We start from the raw sequence: 11,829 nt of genomic DNA, 5'->3' as shown, positions 1-11,829 counted from the left end.
GGAGGCAATCAGCCTGTGGCATTGCTGAGGTGTTATGGATGCCCAGGATGCTTCAATAGCGGCCTTTAGCTCATTAGCATTGTTGGGTCTGGTGTCTTTCAGCTTCTTCTTCACAATACCCCACATATTCTCTATGGGGTTCAGGTCAGGGGAATTTGCAGGCCAATCGAGGACAGTAATGCCATGGTCAGTACACCAGTTACTGGTGGTTTTGGCACTGTGGGCAGGTGCCAGATCATGCTGGAAAATGAATTCCTCATCTCCATAGAGCTTTTCAGCAGACGGAAGCATGTAGTGCTCTAAAATCTCTTGGTACACAGCTGCATTTACTCTGGGCTTGATGAAACACAGTGGACCAACACCAGCAGCTGACATGGCTCCCCAAACCATCGCTGACTGTGGGAACTTCACACTGGATTTCAAGCAACTTGGATTTTGCTCCTCTCCAGCCTTTCTCCAGACTCTGGCGCCTTGACTTCCAAATGAAATACAAAACTTGCTTTCGTCTGAAAAGAGGACTTTGGACCACTGTGCAACTGTCCAGTGCTTCTTTTCCTTAGCCCAAGTCAGACGCCTCTTCCGTTGTCTTGAGTTCAGAAGTGGCTTGACCATGGGAATACGGCTATTGTAGCCCATTTCCCGGACACGTCTGTGAACAGTGACTTTTGATACCTGGACTCCAGCTTCAGTCCACTGTCTTTGAAGCTCCCCCAAATTCTGGAAGCGACTCTTCTTCACAATGCTGTTAAGGCTGCGGTCATCTCTCTTGGTTGTGCAGCGTTTCCTGCCACATTTCCCCCTTCCAACAGACTTTTTGTGGATGTGCTTTGAAACTGCACTCTGTGAACAGCTTGCTCTTTGAGAAATTTCTTTTTGTGTCTTACCCTCCTGATGGAGGGTGTCAATGACGGTCCTCTGGACAGCAGTCAGATCAGCAGTCTTCCCCATACTTGTGATTTAGTTTACTGAACCAAGCTGAGTGTTTTTCAAGGCTCAGGAAACCCTTGCAGGTGTTTCGAGTTAATTAGACGATTCAAGTGATTCGTTGAACACCCTACTAGTATACTTTTTCATGATATTCTAATATTTAGAGATAGGATATTTGAGTTTTCTTAAGCTGTATGCCCTAATCAGCAATATTAAAATAATAAAAGGCTTGCAATATTTCAGTTGATTTGTAATGAATCCAGAATGTATGACATTTTTGTTTTTTTAATTGCATTACAGAAAATAAAGAACTTTATCACAATATTCTAATTTTCTGAGACAGTCCTGTATAGTTGACTTAATCTGCATTACTTGCACATTGGTCTTGCAAGATAATATTTTGATTGTATTCAGTTTCTTCTTGCGCTATTTTGATGTTTCTTAATATTTTCTTTATTGTTTTACATCTTATATTTATATTGCATTGTTGGAGGAGCCTGGGACTTAATTACCATATCTACACTGTAGCTACTGTGAAGCTTTGAATTTGAAATTTGAATGAGATTTTCTGTTATTTCTCACAAACTCTGTTCCCCCCCTACATCCAACACATCCATTTAATGAACTAATGAATGCCTTTGTGATAGGCTCCTTTGTGTAAAATAGTATCGTTTCTCCATTTACATACATTTCATAGTCAGCCAGATTACATTCAAACTTGAAAATGTCTCATTAACACCATAAAGATTGCATTATATTCCATATGTCAATGCAAAGGGACTCTTAAAGGGTATTTCATGGGTTATAGAGATAAGTAAATGGAGTTATGTCATTCTTTACAGTGTATAGTGTAAATAGGGTGAGCTTCTGACAATTTCTCAGGTATAGGATGTTTTCAATTGTGTCATATTACCTCAGTTCCAGCTTGTTTGAAACTCCGAGACGACAGCTGCGGGAGATCTGGAGACATCGGCTGACGGGCGGCGTCCCGAACAGATGTTGGTGTCAAAACATTTTGATGAAGTGTCTGTTCCAGCGGATGGGTTTTGATCTGGGACTCCTCCCCTGTCCCTTTCTGCTTGTTCTCCTTCTGTCGTTCTTTGACACAGAACAAACACTCCACAGCATGTAACAGCCTGTGGCTTTTAAACAAAACACCACTTTTAATTATTGACAATGGAAGATGGTTTTCATGCCATTAATATGAATGTATTCAGTTTCTTGCTGTGATTTTCACTTCAAAAAAACATGTGAAACAGCATTTGGACCATGTGGAAGCATCATACAGCATTCATTAATGACAATATTGTGGGGTTTATGGCATTTTAAATAAATGCTACCATAAAATACCACAAAATTGTATCAATTATTGTTCTTGATGGGAAGAAATTGTGATTGGATTGCAGGTCATAATAGGAGATGATGATGACACAACCCATGTTCACGCTCTTTGTGTATGATAGCAAGCACCTGGAAAGTAAATAAAATATAAATTAATGTATGATATTATGTATATAATATGACTAGAAATTAGACAATTTGAAAATCCGCTTTCTTATTGACTCAGTTTGAGGCTTTAAACTCTGGGAGGTGCTGAAGGCTGCTTTAAACCGTGATAATTTTTTTAATTATCTCCTTTTTCTAACCAGTTCTTGCAAGAGAGTTAACCGTAATGTATTCCAAGTGCAATCTGCTTTTAAACAACAACAAAAACAGAACAATCTATAGTGTTTAAAGTCTGTGTTTTTCTGTTGATAAATCTTCACGTTACTATATTTTGAAGAAATGTGATTATCACTCTATTTCCAGCATGTGCTCAACATTCCAACTGCAGATGTATTATTCATACACGCAGCATTGCTGTACGCAGTCACATACATATGCATGACATGACTTGATATGACGAACTTATATAATCATACTCAGTGTGTCACTTACATCTTTGCATGCATGGACACACATGCTGTACATCAACATACAATCACAGCGGATTAATATTGTGTCAATTAGTCATGTCAGCCATGCTTCGGATCAGGGTTATGTTCGAACGGTCAGAGGTCATGTTTTAACGTAGTTATGAACCGATCCTTGCAATGTGTTTTTTATTTTATTATTTTATAACGCTTACGGTAATTGAACAAATAGAGCAGTAATCTGATTAGAAAGCCAATGTTGTGTTTCATAAAACAAAATAATAATCACATACTAAAGATCAAAAGTGAACTAAGGATTGGACCAAACATATGACCTCTTACTGAGTTAAACAACAACAATTTTCCTTTCCTTATCGATAATAAATTGTTATTCCCAATCTAATGAAGCACCTGACATTCCTTGTGTATCCTCTCTGCTTGGCGAACTTCTCACCCTCAACTGCAGTTTCATGCTGATTTCTGACGATGGATTATATTATGCTATTTTCAGGTTCATATCAGTATGTAGTGTCTCTCCTGGGACATGTCTCCATGCTTTAATGTTCAGAAAGCTCTTTATTTTTCTCATACTGCGTGTACTGCTGCACCTCTTTTCACCCTCTGTCTGAAACCAGAGCCCAGTCTGCTCTGATTGGTTAGCTGGCCAGCTCTGTTGTGATTGGTCAACTGCTTAGAGATCATATGCTGTTGCGCTAGCCAATAGAAGCCCGAGCGTTACATAATGATGTCACTATGTTCCAGAGGAAAACATAGGAGTCCAAAGGAGGCGTCTTTGAAGGGAACACGGGGAATTTGTCCTTTGCAGACCATTTACATGCACCAAAACCAGGAGGAAAGGGAAAACCCCAAAAATATAAAAGGACTGCCTCTAATCCAGCCTGTGTTATCTCTCTCAGCTCTCTCTCTCGTCCGGTACAAACTGCTGTGCTCTCCCTCGTCCTCCTCTGCTTGTCCTGACTGTGACTCAGCTGTCAGCTTGTGAGTCCAGGAGACGTGAACAAGGTGTCAACTGGACCGCGCCACTGATCTGTCGTGAAGGGAGGCAACAGACAGACAGAGGAATAAACAGGGAGCAGGGGACAGCTATGACCAAGTCAGCTCTCATGCCTATATGCTGAAAAGCCCCCGGGCATTGTGGGAAATATGCATGTGAGAGCGTAGGCACGTGTGTGTGGATGCAAACTTGTTTTTTTCTTTGTTTAAACATCAACTATAAAAAGGTGGCAGTAAAGAAAAATGCAACTCACATACTTGGAGTTTCTTGAACACCAAACTTTTCTGACCTGTCCCAGCAGCTATCTGTCGTCCATCAATCATCTCACCTCGAGTCTGCAGAGGTCTGAACATCCACACACACGCCTGTCTCCATGACTGCCTCCCAGCATATGATATGAGCCTACACACAGCTTCTGACATGATGACACCACACACACACACACACACACACACACACACACACACACACACACACACACACACACACACACACACACACACACACACACACACACACACACACACACACACACACACACACACACACACACACACACACACTCACAGTGACAGTGCATGTATCTTACATGAGCTGTGTCTCTGCTCATTTCTCTCGCTGTGAGTCAGAGATGCTTCGCACAGCGCTGAGTCCACAACGCATCACTTCCATTTTACTTCACACTCTGAACGGCTGTGGGCGACGTGTGTGTCTGAATGTGTGTGTGTAGAGAGAGAGAGAGCAAAAGGGCATATAGATAACTTGTGTATGTGTGTGTGTTCCAATTAATTAGCATTAGTTCAGCTCTGTTGGTTTCCGAGCTGCTGCTGAATCTGGTTTTTCCAGCCAGTGGTTCACAGTGATCTGGCATGGGAGAGATGCCGGGGAGAGGGTAACATGGCAAACACCCAGGACTTCAACACATAGAGCTGCACAACATCTGAAGCCGAATTTCGTTCCCTGGGGGGCGTTCAACGGACCGCAGCTTGAGAAAATGGGAAGTTAAAAAAGCACATCACACATCCTGACCTTGATGATACAGTCCCTTGTGCCAGCGAGGTCAGAAATGAGTTGTTCCTATTATAAAAGGCACAGGAAATGCAGCTGTCTATATTTGGAGAATATTTTCAAGTGTCCATTTATGGGAAAAGTTCAAGTACATTAGCTATTGGAGATGTCCACACGTCCTTCATTGCAGATAGGGCTGCACTGTAATCATCATGACACTGCAATGTTGTCATTCTTGGAAGAAAATAAAGACACAGTTGTGAGAAGCAGGGATGGATCAACCACTGGGGACAATGAGGTCTTAATGGCAATATCTTCCCAATACTGTCCCACCACTTTGGTCCTAACTGAAATAACTTATACAGACATTCATGGTCCCCAGAGGATGAATCCTACTGACTTTGGTGATCCTTTCTCTCTCGCACTATCATCTGGTACAATACTTGGTTTACAACCAAATACTGGCAACCCCAGAGGTTTGCATTATATAGTTAGTGTGTTGTCTTGTTCTTGTAACATTTAACCTGTGGAAAACAACACAGTAAACTATCAAATGAGAGTTAAATTGATCACAATAGATCAGAAGAGGCCCTTTGTTTTGTGGCAGGTTTTTAGCCACTAAGAAAGTCCAAAGTGTGTCCAGCAACAGACTTTGCAGGGCTTTGTTTCAGACACCCACACACATTTCTCTGGAGTAATTTTCCACCAGAATGTTGTTCCTTGCAGCACGGACAGGCCTTTGAACCAGTATTTACTCTTGTGACTGAGCAAATAATCCAAACACAAGGTCCACTCCACACTTTTGTGTGTGTTCAAGTGCCTTTCACGCTCCATTTGTGTCTGTAATCAGCACTTCACATTCCCTTTTGTGCAGCCGTAATTTCCTAGAAAGTTTCTTGGGAATAATTAGGCCGCCTGTAAGCTACTACACTGCAGGGTAAACAGGGGACAAAGAGCATATTTTTTTAATGTAATGTGTAGCTGTTGAATGCCAGAAGAATTTCCCTGACTAGAAATGTAAGCGATGAAATATGTAGAGTCCAAGCAAAAACATTTCAACGCTTTATGTCTAAATTGCAGTATTCTTAACAATTACAATACATTTGAAAACCTTCTGTGTGAGCCTGTGACCAACCAAGAGCAGAACAAGAAGAACAAATACAAATCTACAACAAATGATCAAGCAACACATGATGACTGTCATCTCCATCAGCATGCAAGCGTTAAGTTTGTAAGTGTCATCATTTTCATAACGTCAGGATTTCACAGAGACACTCATCATCTGTCCAGAGAGGCATGAAAATGAAAAGAAAACAAGTCTACTGGGACGAAGAAAAAGGAGCGATGGTGGTCATAAGATGCATGGCAGAAGCCCAGAGAATTATGATCCACAGCCAGACGGCAAACAACATCTGGAGCTGGCAGGCAAACACAGCAATTAGAAAAAACGAATGATGAGGACTGTGCGTAAGTAGGGACATTATCCTGTTTTCAATTTAAACCGACCAGAAATTAAATAATGTGCCTTGATATTAGCATCAAATCAGAAAGAATAAATTAGATTTAAAAGTGGCTAAATCACAATTACTATATGGCCAAAAGTATGCGGACGCCCGTTTTAAACTCTTTATTCTAAAACTATGACTTTTGAGCAGTTAAGCAAGATTAAGAAACAGATACAGAAGATGTTTTAATGACATAGGAAGAGTTATTCTGGTCCAGATGCAAAAGAATAAAGAGACTCAAGCAGGACTTTAGTATTGGGGGCCCTTTTAATATTTAAACAGAGGATATTTTCTAACTAGGAGCCACAATTGAAGGTCTTTATTCAATTCTAATTTGCACTAGCAAAATAACATGGGGTCTTAAGTTGTTTGTGGCATTCCCTTCTTTGAACTTGAACTTCATTTTGATCTCAATCACATCTGCAAATTGTCCTGTTTGGCACTTTTTCCTTGATATTGATTCATAATGTTTCTATCCTGAGCATCACAATAGTTTTTCATGGTGTTGTTGGCCCTGCATGTGAAGCTAAACACGGCCTGTGGCGCCCTCCAGTGGTCAGAAGCGGCAGCACAGATATTCACCTGTAAAAAATAAATATGACATTCTGATGGATGCAGCATTCCAGAAATAGCTCACCGAAAAAAGCTCACTGTGCGTCAAAGTCCTGTTCCGGTTGCGTCGAACAGCTTTACCATGGTCAAAGTGTGAGATGGTTGTGATATTGATCATTAAAATACCTCAGTAGATGAATACAAATGATTGAATTAGCATTTTAAGCTGTTTTCTCCCACCTCAACACAGTGATGCAAGCTGTATCGGTATGTAGCCTAAATGAGGATACAAAAAGATGATTTTTATAACTTTTTAAAGGTATAATTTTGAGGTTATAAGGAAATGTTCTATCATATTAAGATTTGAAAAATTCTGTAAAATTCTACGTGTGCATAACTTTGCTATCCATGTTCACTTTAAAAGTGACATGCGCAAATGTGTGTATAGTTATGTGTGGGTAGGTGGGGCTGCATTCTGCCCTGTGTTGCGTAATATTTTTATAAATATGTAAATGCTATCTTTCTCATATTGTTAGCATTAAGAGTTGTTATTCTCTAGGGTATCACAATAATATTGTATAATGGGTTTATAGCACCTTAGTATTGTTTTTCAACGACAAAGGTGCTTTTTACTCACAAAACAATGCTTTCTTTTTCAGTTGCATGATATGATTTGGTGTGTGTGTCAGAGTCAGGGAGGAGTAAAGGGGGGGGCACACACACACACACGGGTTCTCTGCTGTGACTGTGTATCACTTCAGATGCTCAGACAGAATTAAAAATGCGCTCCTCCGCCTTGTCACTGGTGGTGTGCGCATTTTCTTGACGAGTTCCCACAGCATGTTGCTCGGACTCAGAGGCTCAGCACTGTCTTCACACACAAAATCCATTAAAACTCTGTCGGACGCCTAATTAGACAGCAGACCACGCACGGCTCTGCAGCACCTGTTCCCACCTTCACAGAGAAGGTAAGTTATTTCTGAGGAGAGGGAGATTTTTTTTGGACTGCTTGCCATGCTTTGGAGAAAAAAATAGACACGGTGAGTTTCCAGCAGAGTTGGCACATGCATCCTGGCTGCGGGCTATCTGTATTAATATGTTTCTCCTCCCTTTGAAGGTCTGTTCTCAAGTTCAAAGCGCGTCGGCGTGTGTTGTTTAACGTAGCTTCCGGTCGGGACGTCTTGGTAAACAATGCTGCTCAGTGATTCATGCATAGTGTCCCTTTGACACCCTGCCAATTAATCAATTAGTGATCAGGACATTGTGATGTGTTGCTGAGATATGGCAGTGAGTCATGATGCTCAGTGCAGCCTCGCCAAAGCCAGTAGTGACTTCATTTAATGATAAGAGAAGATTTCAGTATTTAAAAAGGAAAATGTTTGGTTATTCTAATTGTTCAGACTAGCATTGAAGCATGAGATAGTTTGTCATCTTTCAATAAGTGGACTGACAATTGATTTCATTTTTTATTAAAGGCATGTCTTTTTGAAATATTTGACCACCTTGATGCATGTTTTTCTAGACAACCTTACATTTTAATTCTCAAGCATAAGTTCCTGAGCTGTTGAACCCTAAATCCAAGACCCATGAGAACAGAAATCATGTTTACATTTATTTCCAAACTAATGTAATTTATGCACCTGTGTTTCCTTTATAGCCGGCACAATGTTCAATTAGCCACTCAGACTTTTATTTTTTTAATCTCTTGATCTCCTGTCTCCCCTCTGAGGGCAGGGTGAATGTAATCTCAAACCATTGGACTGTTACATAACTTTAAAAACTGAAGTGCCATCCTGCTTGCGTGGGAGTGGATGTGATGTTCCCACTTCCTTGCTGTTGTTTTGCTCGTTAATTCCGAGAGGCACATTACTGTAAGTGGCGTTTTGTGACTTAACATCACAGTTGATTTTTATGTTTTTTATGAGAAGCTCTGATTGCGTTACAAGTCCTCGCTGTGATTATGCTGCCTACCTACACTGATTCTGTGAATGTCGAATTACATGTTCATTTCCTTGGGTTGCATGACCAAATGTGTGTGTGTGCGTGTGTGTGTGTGTGTGTGTGTGTGTGTGTGTGTGTGTGTGTGTGTGTGTGTGTGTGTGTGTGTGTGTGTGTGTGTGTGTGTGTGTGTGTGTGTGTGTGTGTGTGTGTGTGTGTGTGTGTGTGTGTGTGTGTGTGTGTGTGTGTGTGTGTGTGTGTGTGTGTGTGTAGGGGGGCTGCATTCTGCCCTGTGTTGTGTAGGAGGGGTGTGATCGCAGTGTGCCCGAGCATGACGCTGAGAGTTTGTTGGACACAATTCACTCCTTTTTTTTCTTCCTGAGCAGTCTTTCCTCAGAGCTGCTGGGAGTGGTGCGAAGACACACACCTCACAGTAACCTGACTCATGTATAAGGCCGGCTTCCCCATCACTGATCAGGAGTTGCGTCATCATCATGCACAACACACAGGAAACCATACATGTGAATATGTCCTGCAAATAGGGGGCACCATTTTGAAAAATCTGGCACCTACTTGTGTAAAATTATTGCTGGCAAATTAAGAAAAAAAACCACACTGTAATCATTCAAGCTGAACTTTTTACGTCAGTAGTTTAGAAATATTTTATAATTTTATTAAGGAAAACGGCTATAGTATCTGAGGTCTGAAGACTGTCTTAAGTATGATAACAAATAAAATGCACACGTCAACATATGACTATTATTAGTTTATTCTGTATTATTAGTATTGTATTATTTTATTCTTAGTTTCATAGTTGTATTATTATGATTATTATTATGATTAGTAGTATTATTGTATTATTATTATTAGTTGTATTAATATTATTTGATTAGTTTATGAGTTTTATTATTTTATATGAATAGTTTTTTTATCATTATTATTATTATAATTATTATTATTTTTGAATACCATTATGAAACACCATATTTGATGACATGACGTGAAAACAACTGATTTTACTTTTTTTTAATAACTAAAGACACATCCTAAAAACTATGCAATTTGCTATTAGCCAACGTGGGATATTGTTCTAGTTGTATAACTGGTATGCAAGTGAAAATCGTGATATGCTAACACGACAAAGTGGACTTATCTCCATTTCACCACTTGATTCTGGCTTTGCTTTTATTGCTCTATATGAATACATGTTGAATACAAAATGTCCTATTAATTAAAAGTGACATAGTAAAAATAGGAAAACTTTCGGCGAGTATGAAATTAAAGGTACTGCATGTCTGACTGTTTTTTTAAACCTCCTTCATAATCCACTCCATCCCTTACCACACACCTCCCCCACACAGAGAGTAATGTCAAAAATCAACAACAAAACTTTAAGACACAATATCACCATACATGTTAATCAAGTTTAAGCAGAACATTCATCACTGATTTGGTTATAGCGCACCCATTAGTGTCCCTACATTTTCTTTCATCTCGCTGCTAATGTTTTGTAACTTATCAGAGACCAAAAACATACTATGTAATATATATCAATATTATTCTGAGGCTTTATTTCTTAGGTAAGTGTTGTAGATAAATGCTCCATTATATAGACAGTGTGAAATCAAGCTAAGATGCTTCGAGCCTAGCAATGACTCAATAATCCAGTATTATATCACAAAGTATGAAATGCGTCTGTTATTTTATAATGCTACATATTATAGGAGTCCTTCCTCAGCAGAATTAAGTACAATAACACACACTACATTGAGCCAACCCAACCACTTTCACCTTGTTGTGACTGGGGCGGTGATTGGGGTCAGTTATAGCTTTCTGGAGAAAGGTTTAAACATTCAAAAGAGTCAATAAAAGTGCAGATTTATTAAAGCTTGTTGTGCCCGCTCCCTTCCGAGACTCAACAAAGAGTAATTTGTTAATGCAGGCTTTTGTCCTCTTGTGGTCACTCTAACACAATCTGACAATTGTTGATGAAAGTGATCCCTCATTGTCATCGTCAAGACTCTGATCAGGAGATTTTAAAAGGCTGTAGTGATTGTATTATTAACGATCAACAACAATTCTAAGTCCTATGTACAAAATAAGAGTGTTTACACACAAAAAAGCCAAATATTTGTAATACCAGCTGTCCTGTCATTAGTTATCATTATGGTTTTGGTTTTTCTTTGGAAGAAATATCTTTGGTTTTGAAGTGATCTTATGAGAGTTAGAAAAAATCAATGATTGACCGTACACATGGTTCTCAAAAGACAGTTAGTCAAATGAATACAAATTCCTGTACCGCACCTAATTTTGTCAGATCCCTAAACATTTTTGAAAAAGCACTTTTGAAACATATATTATTCACACTCACTTATAGAAAACCTCTGACATTACCTAACAGTCCTTTACAAAAATAACATTTGGTATGAAGTGCTGTTCATGCCGACCAGTCATTAGTCACGCTGTGAATCACACAGTTCTCCAAAGGTCAAAATACATCAGGAAAGGCGGTATATGAGATGTTAAAAAAGTAATTTAATTGCATAAATTAAAGGTTTTCAAGCTTTAACTTGAGAACTAGGAAATATGTTAATTCCTCTGTAAAAAAATAATCTAAAACCATGCATGTGTTTGCAAGAATTGAGCTGGAATTCATCATCCACTCTTGTTTTTATTAAAATAAGTGTGAAAACTGACAGCATGGTGAGACTTTTGCAGTTGTTTTATCTTTTGAGAAGTGACAGTAACCAGTGACAGGATCTTGGAAAAAAGTTGTTGTTTTCGTTTCAGTTTTCACAGTAGACAAGTGGATGGATTAGAACTAGATTGTTATTCTGGAAAGTTTCCCAGGCTTATTATGCGAAATAAATTTGATTTCAGAACTCATTGCTTGATTAAATGACCTCTTCAGATGGACGGATTTTGCTTTGTAAGCCAAGCCTTCACATTAAAACTCATAAACATGGTGAGA

Source organism: Notothenia rossii (genome assembly GCF_949606895.1).
Source record: "Notothenia rossii genome assembly, chromosome: 3".
NCBI classification, from domain to species: domain Eukaryota; kingdom Metazoa; phylum Chordata; class Actinopteri; order Perciformes; family Nototheniidae; genus Notothenia; species Notothenia rossii.
The sequence above is the reverse complement of the archived record's forward strand: the minus strand, read 5'-3'. Positions refer to the sequence as shown.